This window comes from Antechinus flavipes, chromosome 5, assembly GCF_016432865.1.
Source record: "Antechinus flavipes isolate AdamAnt ecotype Samford, QLD, Australia chromosome 5, AdamAnt_v2, whole genome shotgun sequence".
NCBI classification, from domain to species: domain Eukaryota; kingdom Metazoa; phylum Chordata; class Mammalia; order Dasyuromorphia; family Dasyuridae; genus Antechinus; species Antechinus flavipes.
The window spans coordinates 284,194,755-284,215,140 of NC_067402.1; the positions used below are offsets into that span (position 1 = coordinate 284,194,755).

A 20,386-nucleotide genomic window follows, 5' to 3' on the forward strand; every position below is an offset into this window, starting at 1 on the left:
AGAAAATGCCTTGGACTAGGGGTCAGAGCACTTGGATTCAAATGCACACTTTGGTATGGACACTTGCAAGTTAATTCCCTTTTATTTTTTTCCCTTTCTGGGGTGGGAGGGGGGAAGTGACTGAAAAAAATCTCTGTGGTCTGGTCCAAATCTCAACAGAAGATCTTAAGATCCTGTAACAGAAGACAAAGGGGTTTTATACATCTTTTAGGACAGGGTCCATATCTTATTTGCATCTTTCAGACTAGGCCTATCAATTAAAAATCCAGAAGAGGGGGGAGGGGGCAGGATCAGTGGATAGAACAATAAAAGGAAAACCCAAGTTCAAATCCAGTCTGAGACACTAACTTGGAGACCCTGGGTAAATCACTTGATAACTATCTACCTCAGTTTCCCCATCGGTAAAACAGAATAATCAATAGTTCCCACAGTTTGTTGTGAAGATAAAAATTCTGCATGTTTATTTAATAATAAAATAATAACAATAACTTTAGATGGGCTGGAGAAATCCTTGTTGGTTGAACACCAACTAAATCAGGTAATGAAACCAAACTATAAAGTAACAAAATCAAGCTGGTGACCAACCTGTGGAAGGAACCTAAGGGTCAAATTTATAAATAAGCATGTAGTGGGAAGAGCACTGGTCTGAAGAGCTACGTCAGAACCTCCCTTTTCACATTTATTAGATCTAATGAAAGCCTAGGCAGGTCATTTCACCCATTTCCTTGTTTGTGAAATACCTGCAACTTGGTATTTCACAGACTGGTTCTGAGGACAGCACTGTGTAAACAGTCACGGGTGAGCTGCTGCTACTGCAGCCATTGGTGCTATTACCAAGAAGCCACATGTGGCAATAAGAAAAGAAGTTCCAAGTTTACCTTCTGGTCAAGGTAAGTCTTGGAAAGAACAGTGTCTAAACCAATCCCTCTCGAGTATCCCAAGACCAGGCTGGCACAGGTCTGGGATAAATTACAGTCTGGTTCAGGGCTCTTTTAGGTACCTAATAAAGAGAGAAGAGGAGAGAAAAAACATTTCTGTTTGTCTGGATTTGGGTTATACCCTGCACGCCAATGTACTTAATGAACCATAGAGAAAAAAAACCCAACAAATCCAATATTGGACTACTGGAATATTCATGCTCCTGGATTCTCCATTTTGTCGAGTGAAATGTTGGTAGCCAGCAGCCCTGGGTTTATGGACTGAGCTGGCTACCTCTTGCTGGGATGGACAATGTTGGCAAGTCATTTCCTTTGTAAAGGTCAATGTCCAGATCTATAGAGTAAGGGTAGCTGGACTAAATGGGCTTCCCAGGTTTGACACCACAACTTTCTGCGACTCAGCTAATGGTGAGTATATAAGATTTGGCCCAAAGAGGCTGAAATAATGAGAGTGTCCTGGATATGACAGTAAATATCCACTGAATGCCCACACTGTGGGATTACTTTTCAACAGAAGAGAGAACACATGAACAAAAGTGTACACTCACTCTCTCTCTTTCCACTGCAGGTATAGTAGATGGTGAAGCTTACATTTTGAACACAAAGCTCAAAGCCAAGACACAGATACTGCTGCTTTGAATAGGTGGAGGGCATTTCCCCGCTGGGAGTCACCAATACCAATGGGATTATAGCTTCCTTCTTCACAGGGCAAGAGCCCACAGGGCAATTTCTCCCCATCCTCTTCATTCTTTTTCTTGAAGAAGGATGTTCACTTTAAAGCAAATCCAGATTTTCATGAGTTTGAAGGACAAAGGCAGGTCATTCCACCCAAAAGCACAATTGCTTTTGATTGCTTTATGACATGCAAAGAATGAGAGTGTGATAGCCAGGATCACACTCTGGTCTTGAAAAGACTAAAGAGTTACCTGGGAGCAGAGGGAGGGGCTTCAGTGGGGGCTGAAAGCAAAAATTTCTCAATTAAATAAGACCCACAATAGGACAGGGAAACCTTTGGGGAGGCACTAAGAAATAAGATTCATATTTCAAAGGAATATACAGAGCGTGAAGACCTTGGTGGTCACTCTGCCCAGTTGCCTCCCTGAGGCCCAGAAGTAAAGTCCATTATGAGCCAGCTGTATTTCAGGGAAGGTCTTAAAGTCACCCTGCCATTTCTCAATGACATTCCAAGACCTTTCTCTCCCCATAAACTGCAGGTCACACTTATTGTCCATTTCCAATCTCAGGACATTACTGACTCAAGCTTCTAAACAATGTTTTCCCAATGGATGTCTAAGAGTCAAAGGAGAGGACGATCACCAAAGAATTCAAAGAGGCACATCTTGGACCACCACCCATAACCAAAAAGGAACTGTTCCTGAGAAATAAGGATGTTATCAGAAAGATATGACTAAAGAGAGAATGTCCTGTGGGGGTAAGCCGGTTATTCCCCCCGGACCCACACAATAAGGAAAACTCTGACTATGCTGGGAGGATCTCTGGGGCAGAACTAAGATGAAGAGTAAAATGGTTGTGTGAATGGTTACAGCACTCAAAAGTGTTCCACATCCATCAGAACTCAGATCCAAGGTGGTTAATATTGGCAAAGTCTGGGATTGAGTATTAGAGGTAGATAACAAAGAGGAAAATGCCCATCCCTGCCCTCTAGGAGCATAGTCTATTTCAATGCAGAGGAATAGAAGAGGGCGGAATTTGGAGTCTGAAGATCAAAGTTCAAATTACAACTCTTTCACTTCTGACCAATACAGATGGAAATAGGTACTTCTTGCCTAAGACCAGAGTAAATTCAGTTATCTGGTAAAAATAGATAATCTTGAAGGCCTCTTCAAGTGCTAAATTCTATTACCCACACCCAAGCTAAAGACATTGTGTGTGTCTCTCCCTTTTCTGTACTCCTCTCCCCACCCTGCTTTTCCACTCACTCGGAGAGCTGGACCACTCCCTTCAGTCTGGCCTTAAATGGACCAACATCCTTATCAAACTGCCATGAATTATGGTCAGGTTCAAGAACTTCTGACCAGACAAAAGTCATCAGATAATAATGCAGTAGATGCTTTGATCTCTTCCCTTTAACCTTGATCAGTTAACCAAAACATTCTTTAAATTCCTAGTAGAAACCAAAACACAAGAAACTTCAACCACTAGTTCACCCAAGGACAATCTAAAAAAATAATCACCAGGGGGTGGGGGGTTGGCAGCTAGGTGGCACAGCTTATCCAGGGCCCTGGAGTCTGGAGGGCCTGAGTTCAAATCTGGCTTCAGACTTTTTATCACGTACTAGCTGTGTGACCCTGGGCAAGTCACTTATCCCCTCCCCCCCCAAAAAAAAAATCAGTGAGGTATTATTCACCCTTCATCCCCAGAGGCCTGTCTGCTCAACCAGATCTGAAAATCACTTCTTCCTTTCGGCAAGGGCTGCTCAGGAAGTTGGCGAGGACGCTGAAGGAAGCCCAGATGAGATGGACTCCCAAGGGGAGAGGGCCTTCTGGCTCAGTAGGGCCTAGGCTCTTCAGTTAGCACCTCTAGTACAATGAGATATTTCTCAATGGCTGCTGCTTGGCCCATCCCCACCCACTCCTCACAGCAGTAAATAGGAAACAGTCAGTGGGCGAGCAGCCGAGCTTTGTCCAACAGTAGAGCTCTCCGGGAGACGGTTTTCTAGCAGGGTGCCTGCCTTGGAACACTTGCCTCCTAACAAGCTGAGGGTCCCTTAAATGTAAGAAGACTGGCAGGGTCTTAGACCAGTCTCCTCTCTGGCTTGAACAACCAGACAAGTCTTGGCTTGAACACAAAGGGCTGTGCTTTACAATGGGGCCATAAAGTTAGTAACATGCACAAGGTCTGGGAAATAAATAGCCAAGGATCATTCTGGCAGCACAGTGAGGAAGGTGTGTGGCCAAAAAGAGGAAGGGAAGGGAAAGAAAAGGATAGAAGTCGGAGAGAGACAGTCAGAAAGACAGGAATGGGCTGCCACCCCATGTCTGGGCTGGAACCCAAATTGAAGTTTATGATCAGGACCTATATCCCCTTGGGGGACTGTTGTTTCTCATTAGCACAAGCAGACGCATCCTCAGAAGAACAGGAGATGTGCCCACAAGCAAAAAACTTTCACAAGGGAGAACACATTCTTGGTAGTCACTCTAAAATCAAGACATAAATAAAATAAAATAAAATTCTCCCTCTTAAGGAGGCAGAACAAGTAGCAGACCCTACTGCAAGAGGCCTTCCGGCTCATTGTTCTGCAGGGGGCCTCCAGGATGAGACAGATGGAACTCTATTAATCTCTAGAGAGCAAGCCGCAAGAGAAGGGGTGGGTATTTGTACAAGATGGGAGGCTATTCTGGCAAGCCAAATCTCATCACTCCTTCCCCACTTCCAGATACTGAGTCCAAGGGAAACAAACTACTTTCATCTCAAGACTGAAAAAGTTCTTTAGATGCATTGAAAAAATCAATTAATTTGCTAAATATGTACTATGTGTACTATGCTGGGTAATGTATGAGAAGGTTTACAAAATACTTTAAATACAACATCTCTCTCACAATAACTGGCAAAGAGGCAGCACTAGTTTTTTTCATCATATATAAAAAGAGGATGAGACTTAAATTGATTTAATTGACTTATCAAATTTAAGACTTACATCCTGGGTCTTCACTTTAAGACCAAAGCTTTCTCCACTATACTACCAAGTGAATACTTAATTTTCAAACCTCAAAATGGGCAGCCAGAGTAGGAAGAAATCATGGCAACTAGCCTCAATCATAACCGAAGAAAAGATGGAATAAGCCCAATGAGTCAAAACAAGAAAGGGTTAGGTAAGTTTTGACACAAATGGATGGGGGCTCTGGACTGGAAATCAAGTAACCTGGGTTGCACTATCGATTCCCACTTACTAGTTTTGTGACAAACCATAGGCAAAGCATCCTCCTCTACTGGGTCTTCACCTATAAAATGAAGAACAATGAGTTGAGGGAGCTTTCTAGTGACAGTCTTTGTTCTCCAGGCTAAGGCAGAGGTGATTATCAAATGGATGACATTCCTGCACACAGCCAAAATCAGATTAAAAAGCAATTGGGAAATAAAAACACAGATTACATTCTAAAACTCAGTCGATAGGAGGCCCAAAGGGGATGACTGGGTTAGTTTGAATTTACTAGTATAGCAAACTAGAATTTATTATCTATATGTTAGCATAGAATACATACTGTTATATGTTGATAATATATTTCTAATTGAATTTGGACATTTCTGGTCTAAATCATCAGGAAGCTCCAAAATTCCAAGGTCCCTCCAGTCCTCTACTTCTGAATTTCCAGTATCTAGAATATCTAAAATATATTCTATATGACTATATAACACTATTATCTATATATATCTAACACGATACTCCTATATAAAATCCCCAATCGAGCTCTGATATCGATATCGCTCTTTTCTCCGACTCAGACAGTGAATGGTACTTCTCATTTCTCACAAAAAATGAAGTAATAGCTTCTCAGTGTTCTCTAGGGGGAAAAAAGCATCCAGACAAGACTAACATTTATGGGTTTAAAAAAAGGCAAACTGATCAACAGTCGCATGAAAAAAAATGCTCCAAATCACTATTGATTAAGGAGAACTAAAACATTCAGAGAAACTACCTCACACATATCGGGAAATATAAATGCTGGAAAGGATATGGAAAAATAGGGACACTATTGCATCACTGGTGGAGTTGTGAACAGGTCTGACCATTCTGGAGAACAATTTGAAACTATGCCCAAAGGCATTGACTCAGCAATACCATTATTTGGTCTGCACCCCAAAGAAATCAGAGAAAAAAGGAAAAGTACTCAAAAACATACAGAAAAACATTTATAGCAGCTTTTTTTCAATAGTATTTTATTTTTCCAAACACATTATTTTCAACATTTGTGTTTGCAAGATTTTATGCTCCAAATTTTTTTCCCTCCTCTTACCTTCCTCATCTCCAAGATGAGGAATTCAATTCAATTCACTATATAGGTTATATGTGTGTAATCCTTTTAAACATAATTCCATATTTGTCATTTTGTGCCAAGAAAAATCAGACCAAAAGGGGGGGGAGGGGGAACACAGAAAGAAAAGACAAACAAACAAAAAGACGAAAATACGATGCTTCGATCCTCATTCAGTCTCCATTGCCTCTTGGTATAGGGCGTAAGATGTTGGTCAATTATTGCAGTTCTTTTTATGGTGGCAAAAAATTGGAAACTGAAGGGATGCTCATCAACTGGGAAACAGCTAAAAAAGGGTGTGGTATGAGTGTGACGAAATGCCATTGTGCTATGAGAAATTATAAAACACAATAGTTTCAGAAAAACCTAGGAAAACATATGAACTGATGCAAAGTGAAGGATGCAGAACCAGAAGATAGTATATAGTAGCAATATTGTATGATGATCTACTGTGAATAGCTATTCTTGGCAATCCAGCAATTCTAAAGGCTTTCATGACAATTCTAGACAATTCTAAAGGCTTTCATGACAAAGGATGCTATCTATCACCTCCAGAGAGCTGATGGACTCAGTGCACTGTAAGGCATACTTTTTTCCCTTTTATGTTTCTTGTTTTTTTATTGCTTATGGCAGCACGGCTAACATGGAAATGTTTTGCATGACTTCACATATATAAATGACAATATTGTTTGTCTTCTCAATGAGTTAGGGGAAGGATGGCAGGGAGAGAAAGAATTTAGAACTTCAAAATTTAAAAAAAAAAAATTTTTTTTAAATAAAAGGGCAAGTTGGTCCCTAAACATCAAGTGGGGAAAACAGGAAGTTTTCTAAAGCAGTGAGGTGACACAGTGGATAGAGCACTGGACCAGCAGGCAGGGAGACCTAAATTCAAATCTGGCTATAGATATCTATTAGCTATGTAAATATCTAACAATATTTGACCCTGGACAAGTCACATTACCCTATTTGCCTCAATTTCCTCAACCATAAAATAAGGAAAACAAAAGCATCCACCTCCTCTCCACCCACCCCACCCACCCCACCCCCGGTTGTTGTGAAGACCAAATAAGATAATATTTGTAAAGCACTTAAGCATAATGCGTGGCACATAGTAGATGCTTAAGAAATTTCCTCTCTAAATGGAGAAACTGAAGCTGAGAAGTTTTAAGGGAAGAGGGAAACTCTCTTCCCAAATTGTGCAAGAGCAAAGTTTCTCTTGCTTCCCTCTTTGTTCTTCCCATCCCCTAACCCACAAGGAAGGTTATAGACATGAGGGCAGCGATGCACATTGGAGGGGGAGGAGGGGTCAGCAAGTCTGTTGCAGGAATTTGTCTTCTTCATGCCTCTCTTGCCTCACCTTCTTGGTACTAATAATATTGTCACTGTGACTATTTTCCTGGCTATCATCACAGAGCATCACAGAACCTGCCTCCTAAGATTCTACCGTACTCGACTGCTGAGGATTTTCTGGCCCTCAGGATGGAACCCTAGAAAAGGCACACAATTGGGTAACACTTTCTGTCTTTGTGCTTGTGACATGGAGCCTCTTTCTCGTTCTGAAGTATGCATTGGTAATATATACCTTCCATTTTATTGTCTCTCAGAGAATCCTATGACTCTGCCTAGAAGGCACCTAGAAGTGAAAAGACTGAGTAATCAGTTCATAAGACATGGTGGTACAGGGGAAAGAACTCTGGTTCAAGGACTTGGGTTCCAATCCCACCTGATATCTGTATGACTTTGACCAACTCACTGAATCTCCCTGAGGTTTTCTCAACTGCAAAATGGACCTAGAATAGAATCCCTTTCCCAAAGCCTGGGCATGGACTTCTTGAGAGTTATCATCTTTTAACCAATGAAAAAAATGAGCTTCGGGGACTTAACAAATGCCATGGCCACAGTGGATGGCAGAATGACAATCAGCTCTAAACCAGAGCCCAGAATTCCTTTCACTCTCAAGATTCTGGAATCCTCTCCTTTGATTGAAGGCACAAAGGAACTGAATTTCCCCAAAAAAACCAACCACTCTCTAGAAGGAAAAAGTCTTATTCATCTTATTTCATCAAACACCTCTGTGACACCATGCCAAAAAGAAAACAGTCCCTAAGGCTTTCAGCAGACTTTCCAAACAAAGGAAAAAACAAGACAATTTTGCCCATTTTCATCTGCATAAAGAACTGGTCTATGGAGCATTTCTAAAAAGACAACAGGAGCTGCTTTCTGTCCAGTATCCTACAAATAACTCAAGCCCAAGGTCCTTTAGAGCTGAGAAGTACCCGTTCTCTTCCCCTGCCCCCTCACCCCAGTCCTTCAAAGGAGGTCCCAGAAGCAATCCACAGGAGGTCTCTGGGATACAGACTGTCAACAAAAGGGGAATTTGGAGGGTGGACCTTTACACTGCCATCATTCACGGGGTAGAGAGTGGGGGGGATGGAATTAGCCAGCCATCTGCTCTGGTTATCCTTATATTAAAGGGCTGGGCTTAGCCAACAGACAGGAAATCTCTTAGGAGGTGTTGGCAATTTACTAAGTGCCTTGAATCAATATTGAACCGAGAGCTCAGCCTACTCCCTCCCTTTCACTTCATATGACATTTCAGACTACTCCTCAATGGAGGAGCCAGATCATGCCCCAGACCTTTGAACAGGAACCCGGCCTCTGTTACTTTTGTTACAACTGAACAACTTTTTTAAACATGTCAATGCCCTTAATGAATAAATTAAGTTTTAATAGAAACAGTTCCTCTATCTTCCATGGGAAAATGCTGTTCTTTCCGACCAGACAAGGTAGTCCAGAAGAGTGGATCAGTTAAGTTCCACAGATATCCCCCTGCAGACAGCTGCCTACTGGCTAGACAAGCAAGAGCACTCAGACCTGTGGAATGTGGTGAGGACTACTCTGTACAAATCCGGGCCCGGAAAAACCGCACGCCCCACTGATGCCAGGCTGGCGACTGGTCCTTCATCCCTCAGGTTTCTCCCCAGCCCAGTTCATCTGCTACCTACCTGCCAAGGTGATTTTTCTAAAGTGAGCATCTGACCATGTTACTCCTGTGCTCAGTGAACTCCTGTGGCTCCCTATTACCTCCAGCATCCAACACCAACTTCTCAGTTTGGTATTTGAAGCTCTTCCCAAGCTGGCCCCTTCTTGCACTCTATGATCCAGCTAGACTGGTCTGACTTGCTGTGCCTCCCACACACCCCTCCATCTCCTGTCTCAGCCTTGGCAAAGGCAGTCCTTGATGCCCAGAATGTTGTGCCGCCCCCAGTGGCCTCCATCTTCCCTTCCTCCCTCCAAAAGTCAATGAAACTTCACCTTTTTCATCAGATCTTTCCCACTTCCCTCTAAGGTTATTTTCCAATCTCATTGTGCCTACCTATTTACATGTGGTCTCCTATTAGAATCTGAGTTCTTTGAAGAGAGGGGTTATTTTTTGGGTCTTCTCTGTATCCCCCTAGTGAGCACTTGGTGAATGCTTCTTGATTGCCTGTCTGGTTATGGGACAATGAAAAACTGGCAGCTGAGGCCTAATCGGCACCTAATCCAACCAAGGAGGCTGATGAGGCTGTTCCCATTGGCTATGGAAGACCGGTTAAGTCTGAATCCTGCCCACTACTCAAGGGCCTGCTGCAAGTTCTTCCTCCTCCCTTCCCTGCATACTACAGTCCACGAGTCATCAAGAAACATTTGTTAAGGCTCTTCTAAGTGTAAAGCAAGAGGGCAGCTGGGAGTCAAAAAGGCCTCAGACACTTATTTCCTGTGTGATTCTGAAAAAGTCACTTCACCCCGTTTGCCTAATCTATAAAATGAGCTGGAGAAGGAAATGGCAAACCACTCCAGTATCTCTGACAAGAAACAGCAAATGGGGTCATAAAGAGCTGGGCATGGCTGAAATGACTCAATAACCCCAAGTGCACAGCACTGAGCCTCAAGTCTGCAGCCCTGCCAGCAGGGAATTCATATTCTATCAGAGGGAAATGAAGAAATGCACAGTAATTTCAGGAGAAGACCCTAGAAATTGGTTTGATTATAGGAGGGCTTCCAAGAAAGGTGAGAAGGAGGGAACAGGTTCAAGCATGGAGGAAAGAGAGTTTATGAAATAACATGAAAGTGGGAACAGACAGCAGGGGAAGAAGAAGTCTGGTAAAGGAAGTAGAAGTGAGGCTGTAGATGCCTTTAAAGGCAATAGGAAGAAATGAAGGTCTTTCAGCAGGCGAGACACGATGGTTAACTTACTTCTTAGGAACATTAATAATCAATGATGAACTGGAGACTGTGAATTGAGGGGAACCAATTAGGTGGTTAAGTGGAGAGAAGACTGATACTAAAGAAAGCAGAGAGAATGGGCAAATTTGGGGAAAAGTGGGAAGAACCCAAGATGACCAAAGCTGTATAGTTGGGAAGAGGGTATAGTGAACAATAATAGCAGAATATTTGACAGGAGTTAGAGGACGGACGTGAGCTGTTCTGGACGCAAGTCCAAGACACCAAGTGAGATTCAGATAAAGATGTCTGGCAGGAGAAAGATCAAGTTTGGATACACAGATTTTAAAATCCTCTACCTGGATGTAAGTGAAGATATACAGACTAATGAAATTACCGAAGCAATGTGTAAAGTGAGAGGATGCAAAATGGAGTCTTGGGAGATGGCCAGTGATGGAAAATGGATGATGAAAATGGGACAAGATTAAGAAGAATCAGAAAAACAGGACAACCAAGACAAAGCGGTGGCACAGATGTCAAGAGAAAAAGTGTCACACAGAACAAGGGATGGTCAGCAGGGCAAAAGTTTTGATGAGATCCAGAACAGAGAGGTCTAGAAAAAAGTCTTTGGTCTGAGGAGTTAAGAGCTTATGGGTGACTCTGGAGACAATCTACACAGGATGAAGAGGAAGAAATTTGGAAGGGAAGACCTCTAGTCTAGCTTAGCTTTTCTAGAAGTTTGGCTAGGAAAGGGAGAAGAGACCCATCAGTCTGAGGGCATGATATATAGGCCAGTGCAAAATATTAAATATTGAGGCAGCTAAGTGCACAATGGAGAAAGCACTGGCCCTGGAGTCAGGAGGACCTGAATTCAAATCCAGCCTCAGACACTATGATCCTAGGCAAGTCACTTAACACTGACTGTCTCCAAAAATAAAAAAAAAAAAAAAATTTTAAATGGAGAACCTGGGCATTTATAGTATGCAAAGTAGAGCTGTGTGAGGAAGAGATGAAAGATGAAAGAGAATTATAAGGGAAGGTCCAAAAACAGGGTTTGCCATAGAATACAGAATCAGCTCTTCCAAGGGAGCAGTAGACAGAGCACCGGCCCTGCAGTCAGGAGGGCCTGTGTTCATATCTAACCTCTGACACGTACACACTCCCTCACTGTATGACTCCAGGCAAGTCATTAGACCCCAACTGCTTCACCAAAAAAAATCCCTAAAAAATATAACCAGCTTTTCCACAGAGATTAGAGCAAAGAAGAAATTGAGGCATCTTGTTCTCCCTCCTCTGGATTCCTAAAAAAGTACTTGCCTAAGTAACTGCTGGATAACAGGTTTTTTTTGTTTTTTTTTTTCAGTTGCAAATGCACCATATGCTCTTTAAAATAGCATGTCTCAATCTATGTCCTTCAGCAACTCTCCTAGTGCTTTGCATCTAATTTTCAATACATGTACACCAAATGACTGGGATGTCAGAAGAGGTGGAGTTTATAAAAGAAATACTGGCATCAAAATTCTTTGGATCTTCAAAACTATAGACTGCCGAGGACATACCCCAAAAAGATCAAAGCCTCCTGGGAAAACTGCCACTGAGCTACAATCCTTTTCACTGCTACTCCCCAATAAAATGGGGCCACCCAAGTGCCTCAGTCCTTTATCAGACAGGAAGCTGCCTTCTTCAGACCAATGACTTCATAAAAACACAGGAAACCCAGACTTCTGAACATACATGACTAAATAAAGGCAATTATTTTGCTTTTGTGGAAAATCTAAAGTAACTTGATAAGAGTCAGCAAACCAGATGGAATGATCTTTGACCCACTCACTCAAGTAGAATGAGAAGATAGGACCAATCAGGTGATTTTTAACTACAAAATCCTTTCCCAGATCCTCTCTCAACTCAGTAAATAAAGTCAGTGCTATTATTATTAGCTGCTTTTTAAAGCTGAAGGAAAATGAAGTTCAGAGATTGTGACTTCACCCAGAGTCACCTGAAGATAGGATCACCCATGTCTTACTAATTCAGAATTGCACATTGACAGCCCCACAGGACAGTACCTTTAATAAATGGCTGCTGAATAAGCAAAGTTCAATAACAACAGAATGCCAAGAATAGAGCTGAAAATTATTTGTCCTCAACCCAGGCCTTTCTGGTGATACTAATTAACATATACTCTGTATTAATTAAGCTTCTCAAATCAATTTAAACTTTAAAAAAAAGTTATCTGAGGCTAGATGCAAAGGCAGCATTAGGACCGAGAACCAATTTTTAATTTAGAAAAGATGATGATGATCAAGACACATTTGGTGGCTAACGATTTCCTCACTATCCAATGGGGCATAAACATTTTTAAATCACTAAAAAACAGGAGTAGTGTGAAGTCTGGGAACAGTCCCTGAACTGTCTCAGAATATTGACCTCAAAAGGTCACTCACTCAATCTACTCCAAAGTGGCAAGCTGGGAAAAGTTTCCTCATCGATCACCGATTTTTCCTATTGCTTAGAAAACCCTCAGTTATGGGACTCCCAGTTCTAACAGGCAGAATCCAACTGGAAAGAATTCAAAGGCACATTAGCCTCTTCCATGCCCAAAGATTAATAGCCTGGACTTAATAAATTTAATTCAAATTTGTGAAATTGGGAAATCTGAGAGTCATTCAATCCAGAAATGGTTTCCCAAAATTCAGATACCTTTTGAGTGAGACACAGGTGGGGCTGAGAGTGGAGGAGAGAGAACGAAGGCCCTAAACAGGCTCAAAATCAGAAAAGAGAAAATAACACATTGGGGTCCCTGGGGACCAAGCCCCGAGTTAATTTTTCTGAATTAAGTACACTCATTTAAACTCCTCAGAGGACCATCAGACATGTAAAGTCCCTGAGGGCAGTGATATCAGCACACAGATCAAATTAGAGGGGGTGGGATCAGCAAAGGAAGCCATTGGAATGGGAGAAAGGTAAGGCCTTTCAAAAAGAAAAAAAAAAGGTCAAATTAAGGAGAAATAAAAACAACAAACCCAGTTTCTGAGTCAGCAAGAAACAAAATTCAATGGATTCCAGAACCCAAGCCGGCTGCTGGCATGCTGCTATCTGCATTCAGGACACTCAATCAGGGCAGGCTGGAGATCATTTGCCCTGACGTCAGAATATGAAACTGAGCAATGCTAAGTTCCTTTTTAAAGAGACATGCATCAGTCAGTCATGAGCTGCTCCCATCATTCCTTCTTGGGTTTATCCCCATATCTAAGAATGGAGATCTTAGCAAGAGCTTGTCAGAGCTTCTCACTCTGGAATCAAGCCCTCAAAAGGTTCTTTTGATGGAACTGCGGGTTCAATCTGAGACCTCGTCTCAAGGGGTTACTAATGACTCTTGTCATTCTCCTCCCCCAAAGGCCAAAACACTCCTCTGTGGGAATATAGCCCCAGTAGAAAGGATGCCTCATCCTTATAATTCCCTAAGGGGTGGAGTGTCTCTGTACTCCCCCACCTGCCAAACTCAGCTATTCTACCCCACTGTTAGGGTTACTAAGAAAAGGCTTCTTAACCATGGGGTACGCTAACTTGTTTTTTAAAATATTTTTATAGCTATATTTCAATAGAATTGGCTTCCTCTGCGATCCTATTTTATTTGGTGCATATAAAACATGACTGTGAGGATGACTCTCTTTGCTTCCTCAGCCTGACTGCCCACACAATTGGTCCACAGTATAGAAAGACCCCTACACTAACCCATCAAGGTGACTGTTGACATAAGAAGGGGACCAGACATGGCTCTTTTCAACAGTGAGGTGATTCAGGCCAGTTCCAATGGTCTCGTGATGGAGAGACCATCTGCACCCAAAGAGAGGACTGTGGGAACTGAGTATGGATCACAACACAGCAATTTAACTTTTTCTCATTTTTCTTTTTTGATCTGATTTTTCTTGTACACCATGATGATTGTAGAAATATGTAAAAGAATTGCACGTTTAACACACATACACACACACACACTCTTCACACTTACTGTCCAGGAAAGGGAGTGGAGAGAAGGAAAGAAAAAGTTTGGAACAAAGTTTTGCAGGGGTGAATGTTGGAAACTATGCATATATTTTGAAAATAAAAAACTTTTTTAGTCCTTCAACAGTCTTTTCTATTCAAGGATTATTAATAGAGTGGGTGCACAAAACCACAGGCAGCCAGAAGTCTATCAGACAAGAGTGGCAAGAGGAGATATATTAGAGGGATGCAAATAAGTAAAGCTAAAAATGACTTAGGGGAGGTGGGGCCATCTCTGTTGCCTAGTCAACCTCTCCCCCTCAAGTGCTATGGAATATGAGGCAGGAAAAAACCCACTAGGGAAACTGAGTAAAAATAAGTCTTGAACTGTTGTAGACAATATAGAAGGATTTTCATTTTCCTATGTAGCAAAGAAAAGCCATCAATCATTCATCACTCTCACAGTGAAGATGAGGAAAAGGTTAAAGGGAAGAATTCATTAGGAGATACTATGGAAAAAAAATACAAACAGGAAAGGAGGGGGAGGGAGAGACAGACAGACAGACAGATACATTCACACACATACACTGACAATCAAAAAGCATATTTCTAAGTTTTATTCCCTTTATTCCCTTTTGGCTTTATAGTCCACAAAGTTGGCACAAAATAGTTCCTGAATTAGTGGAGGAAGATCCTTGAAATGCAAATCACTGAATACAGGCAAGAAGGGAATGAGAATTATTAAAAATGAGAAAATGGGGGTCCATGGGGTGACATGTCTCGGGTCATCCAGCTCATTTAATTACCAGAGTTGGGATTTGAATTCAACATACTGTAGTTCCCTATATCCCCAGTCTGTAACAGATTTTATTTTGAACTAAAAACTAAAGAAACATCCACCTCCCAATGATTGCTTCCTAAGCAGGCCTAAGGCACAGAAGGCAGACAGCCTGCCAATAGAGGAAGAAAAGTGGACTAGGAGACAGGAGTCCTGGATTTAAAATCCTCAGTATCTCTAAGCATTGTGCCTTTGAACAAAACACAACCTCTCTCCAGACACTGTGTCTTCATCTGTAAAATGGAGAAAATATATGTATTATCTGGATCATCTATCTATTGTTGGGAGAAATGCTTTGCAAACATTAAGCCAAGATATCATTGTGAATCAACAATATGGGTCAGGCAATGAAGTCAGAATACTGAACATTGTTAATTACCTACTATGGGCCAAACATTTATAAAGTGCCTACTGAAGGCGAGGCTCTGTTAGCTCTAAGGATACCAAAAAAGGTAAAAATCATTTCCTGCCTCTCAGTAGGTTTATGATCTAATAGGGGAGCAACAACATGAAAACAATTGGGTATAAACCAGTTATATACAAGATAAACTGGACATATCTGAGATGGGAGGGAGAGTGGGGAAGGTAGGATTTTAGCTGGGACTTGAGAAGACTGAGATGCACTCTAGGCATGGGACAGGGCCCAGAGACGGTGACTTGTGCATTATAAATAGCCTCCCAGCAGGGTTTCTGTGAGTGAGGAAAGCTAGGCCTTGTCTCAGAGCAGGAAGATCTAGATTCAAATGCTGCCTCAGATACACACTAGCTCTGGGATTATGGAAAAGTTATTTGTTTTAATGGAGCAACTGTCCATGCCGGGAGGTCCCTCAACCTGAGGGAAAACACTACAGACCAAAAGGAAAAATGTATCTAAGTGGGTGCTACAGAGAAGCCTAGACGGCGGAAGTGGATAGAGGAGTGGCCCTGAAGTCAGGAAGACCCGAGTTCAAATCCCACCTCAGACATTTAACACATATTAGCTTTGTGACCTTGGATATGTCATTTAACCCCAATTGCCTTGCAAAAACAAAATGGGCTGCTACAATTATGTTGACAAGGCGACACTGAAAGCAGAAGACAGGGGTTCAAAATCCTGGATTTGAAAAACAAATAAGGCTTTGCTATCTTTAAACCTCACCTAAGTTTACTCAACTACAAAATAGTCAGTCAAACCTGCCAGTGTTCCCTTTTTGTGCTTATGAAAGTGACTAAGGAGTGAGCTCCACTCCCCATCCCAAGACCATCCCCCACTGTAAGACCTGGGAGCTGCCAGGGACCCCACCCTGGCCAAGATCACTACAGGAAGAAGAGTTCCTCCATCGAGGGTGAAGGCCAAGAGACCCCCACTGCCTGCCCCGAGCCAAACAAAGGGAGGATTTCTAGGGCATTTCCTGTCCTAGGCACCTCAAGAGTTTCTGCTTTACAGTGAATTAGGGACATTCATTCAATTCTGAAACCACCAAGATGTGTGTTATTTATTCTCGCTGTTTCTGGAACATGAGATTCAGAAGGAGGCGTGGGTAGGATTGGGCTTTTCACCCCTTTTTGTTTCTTTCTGGAGAAGGCTAAGGCTATGCTGAGAGGAAAAACAACTACCAACTCCTCCTCTCCTTTTGAAATAAAAATGTCAAGCTGGTTTGGGGCAGTCCTAAGGTACTTCATTGAAGGATTAGCAAGAAAGGAAACTGCAGGAAGCGAGCCTCTCCTGGCTCCCAGCAATATTCTACCAGGCTCCATCATGATGCCCAGTAAAAAGAAGCCAAAATAAGCAAACTGGGATTAATCTGCACATCTAACATAGAAGAGAATAAATTGGATACCCTTGGCCCATAGCCAAGTTTCATTTTTTTTTTCTTAAGAAGGGTCTCCATAATAGCTCACAATTAGAACCACTAAAGCTTCTCATCTGCTCTCCAGCTTGGATCTCAACAGATCAAAACCAGAATGATCTGGGACCCAAAGCTACGTTTCTAGGAGTTTATGAAATGCTGGCTCATATTTCCACAGCCAATGGTGGCTACAAAAAATTATCCCATGAGTCATCCCATTTGCTTCTCACAATAGCCCTATGAGGCAGGTAGCAGGGTAACTATCATTATCTCATTTTACTCTGTGCTCAGAGCCCATTTTCATACATTCTGTTCAAAGACTGGAAGCTGGGACTGACTTCTTTGGCCTCCCAGCCCAAGGCATCAAATCCACTTCCAAACCAAAGTGCCCAAGATCGATCAACACCAGCATTTAACGAGGCGAGAGATCTCCCAAATTGCTGAAAAGGGCAGCTTTTTACTGTCACACTCAGCCTGGGGTGAGCCAGCCATCTGCGGTCATAAAGGCTCTAAAATTATAAGGCATGATTTTGAAGTTTTTAATTACCCCCAATTACCTACTAAATGACTCTTCACTTTCTGACTGGACCTAAACTTGCCTCAGTTAGCAAAGCTTTCAACGTGCTGGAAGTCTTCCTCTACTCTCCTTTCTCACACTCTCCCCTCCCCCAACCAAAAATGGGCTCTTCCTTCCCACAACTTCCATAATGCTAAGAGGTTCTCATGAAGCTTCTATGACTACATGCTTACCACTGGGCAGAAGTGGGGAGTGGGGGTGTTAGGCTGCCTCTGAGGTTCTTCCCTACACAGGCCAGCCTGGTCCTCTACCGGTCTATGAGCTCCTTGAGATCAGAGAGCCCACAGATGTCAAGCAAGAAAATTTGGTCAAAATTAAAAATCGGATTCCTCTGGGGGTTTTTTTGAATCAGTAACTGCCCAGCTTCCCAGAAAATCAAACTTGGCCACATTGTTACAGGATGAACAAGTCAGGTCTCTACTTTCAACAGTAACTGACGCATCCTGTTACTTTCAAAGCCAGGAAAAGATGTCAATGAGAACCTAGCAGAAAGTGAGTGAGTGAGTGCTGGGGACAAACAGCTGTGTTTCTCTGTAGGAAACATGTGCTACAAAATACAAACTTCACGGGCTCTAGCCCGGCTGAAGTGATTTGTTCTAGCCCCCCACTTGTTGCAGGACTGGCTAAACCTCTTGAGGGTACCCTTCTCAGCTTAGGAGACCTAACCAAATAGACTTCTCTGCCTTCTATCTAGCATGGCTTTTTTTTTTTTTTTTTTAACCCCAGTTTGAAAAAACAAAAAGGGACTAAAATCCCAACAGAGATTGGCTTGCCTTCCCTCCTCCCCTACCAGGGGCTTCTGGCTCACCAAGGACCTGCCCTCAAGCCCCACAGGGTGTGGCCCAGGAGGGGAAGAGGAGGGGGAGGGGAGAGGGGAATCAGGAAAAAAGCCCCAAACAGTTGCACAAACAGGAAGGAGGAAATTTAGATCAGCCCAGAGCTGAGCCACAAAAGATGGGTGGGCTCCTCCGTTAGGTAAGGTGATCAGAGAGAGAGAGCACAGAGTTGAGGGCTGCACCTCACTCAGAGCAAGTTGGGACAAGGTCAGGAAGGCTCACGGGCAGAACCCAGTACTAACACTTTATCCCCAATGCCTCTGCAGACCAAAGCAAGGGTCCGAGGGCACAAGAAGCACCCAGGGAGATAATGTCCAGGTTCGGGCAGCCGCAGCTCCCACTCCCTTCCTCGGCCCAACTACACCCAGCTCCCTCCACCCTCCCTTTCTTGGTTCCACAGAAGGCAGCCAAGCGAATGAGGAAGTCACGATGGGAGGGCGGAAACCAAGGCTGAGCTCAGAGTAATGTCTGCGAGCAGGGCTGTCTGCCTCTGACTCAGGAGCTAAACCTGACAGCTGCCAACGGTCTGCAAGCTGCCCGTTACCTCCAAGCATGGCCTGCCGACTCCAAAAAAGCGCCCAGAACCCAGGCTGCCCCCTGGCACAGTCCGCAGCCCGGCCAGCCGCCCCTCCCAGCCAGGGATGAAAAAGTTTGGCCAACTTCGGGGCTCTCCCAGGAAGCGGCCACTGCAGGGAGAGCAGGGCGAGTTCCAGAGCCGGGGAGCAAGGGGGAGGGAAAAGGGAGACGGGGACCCGCAACTCCGGGAAACTGAGTCATCTCCTGCCTCCAAGGGATGCAGGGGAGAGAGGGAGGGGCCGGGCTCACAGGCCAAAGTCAACGCAAAGTAAGCTCCAAGAGGGCAGGGACTTGGTCTTTGTCTTCACCTGGGTCGGGACCTGGGAGGTGATTAATAAGTACTCCTATTGAATGGGAAATAAGGAAGAAACGAAAGAGAAAGAAGGGGAGAAGGAAAGGGGGAAAGAAAAAGGAAGCTTGAAGAGGGAGAAAGGAAAAAAAAGACAGAAAGGAGAGAAAAGGAGAAGAGTGAGAAAGAAGGTGAAAGAAAAGGAGACAGACAAGGGAGAGAAAAGGGACAGATGGGAAATAAAGGGGGGGAGATAGACACGGGAAGACAAAAAGGGGAGACGGAAATGGGGAAGGAAAAGAAAAAGGGGAGAAAGAAAATGGGGAGACAGAAGAGAGAAGGGGGAAATCCAGAAGAGGCACAGGAGTTTCGACCCTCGGGGCATCTCCCACCCACCAGGTGACCTCTTCGCCCACCTAGCGTCCCCACTTCAGCCTGGACCCTCAATTCCCAGAGCCCGAGCTAGCCCAACCTCGCGCAGCGGCACTTCCGTCCCCCCCCCGGGGGCCGGAGAGCCTGCCCTCGGGGAGCTGCCAGTTGCGCGGGGCCCCGCAGCGCCCCGGGAGGGCAGCCTTCCAGCAGCCCGCCCGCACCCCATTTCCGGGCCCGCCGAGGCTGCGAACCAAGCTCGCGCCCGGCTACCCGCCCGCCCGCGGCCGCCGCACTCTTGCGTGCCTCATCGCCGCCCGCCCAGCTCTCGGGCGCGCCCCCCACGGCGCGCGCAAGGAGCCGCCGTTGGCCTCGGAGAACGCGGCGAGCTCACCTGAGCCCGAGTTGGGTCCCTCGAGCGGACGTCCGGCCGCTTCCGTGTGCCTCCTCCGGCTTGCCACCTGCGCTCAGGCGGAGGGGACGAAGGCGAGCTGCAAGAACAGGAAGGCGGACGAGAGGGAGCGAGCGAGGCCGGCAGCGCCAGCCAGCCAGCAGGTCAGGGTTGTTCTGCCTTGTGCCCCGGCCTGCCTGCCCAGGAACGGCAGTGTTCTGCTAGCCGCGTCTCGCCTCACCGCGCCCAGCCCAGCTTCGCCGCTCCCCGCGCCGCCCAGTCCCGCCTTCCAGCCGCTCTCACCCAATGCACTACGAGCCGCTCGGCCTGGGACACGCCCCCGAGTCATCCGTACCCAATAATAGCCTTTTAACGTGTCGAAGGAAGGGCATGTTGGCCTATGGAAAGCTGAAGAGGCGGGGCGATTGAAGCCAAAGGAACGGGCTTTTCCTTAATTCGGTTCGCTTTTTCCCCTCCCCCTCGGCCGCCTCACCCTCCAAGGCCCCGCCCCCTTGCTTAAACTTGCCCACTAGCGACCTTCTTTTGCGTTTGATAGATAGCTTAT

The 20,386-nt window shown here is 44.4% G+C and overlaps 1 protein-coding gene across 8 annotated transcripts in view; it reads right to left on the bottom strand.

Moving 5' to 3' along the window:
* The window catches only part of MYH9 (myosin heavy chain 9), a 77,659-nt gene extending 57,509 nt beyond the window's left edge, over nt 1–20,150 (bottom strand). For 7 of the 8 annotated variants that reach the window (XR_007947681.1, XR_007947679.1, XR_007947682.1 and 4 more), the window contains exon 1: nt 19,825–20,150. The gene's annotated coding sequence lies outside the window, so the exon portion shown is untranslated. The remainder of the gene's footprint in view (nt 1–19,824) is intronic. The other variant, XM_051961682.1, reaches the window with a different exon arrangement.
* Between the last annotated feature and the right edge of the window lie 236 nt (nt 20,151–20,386).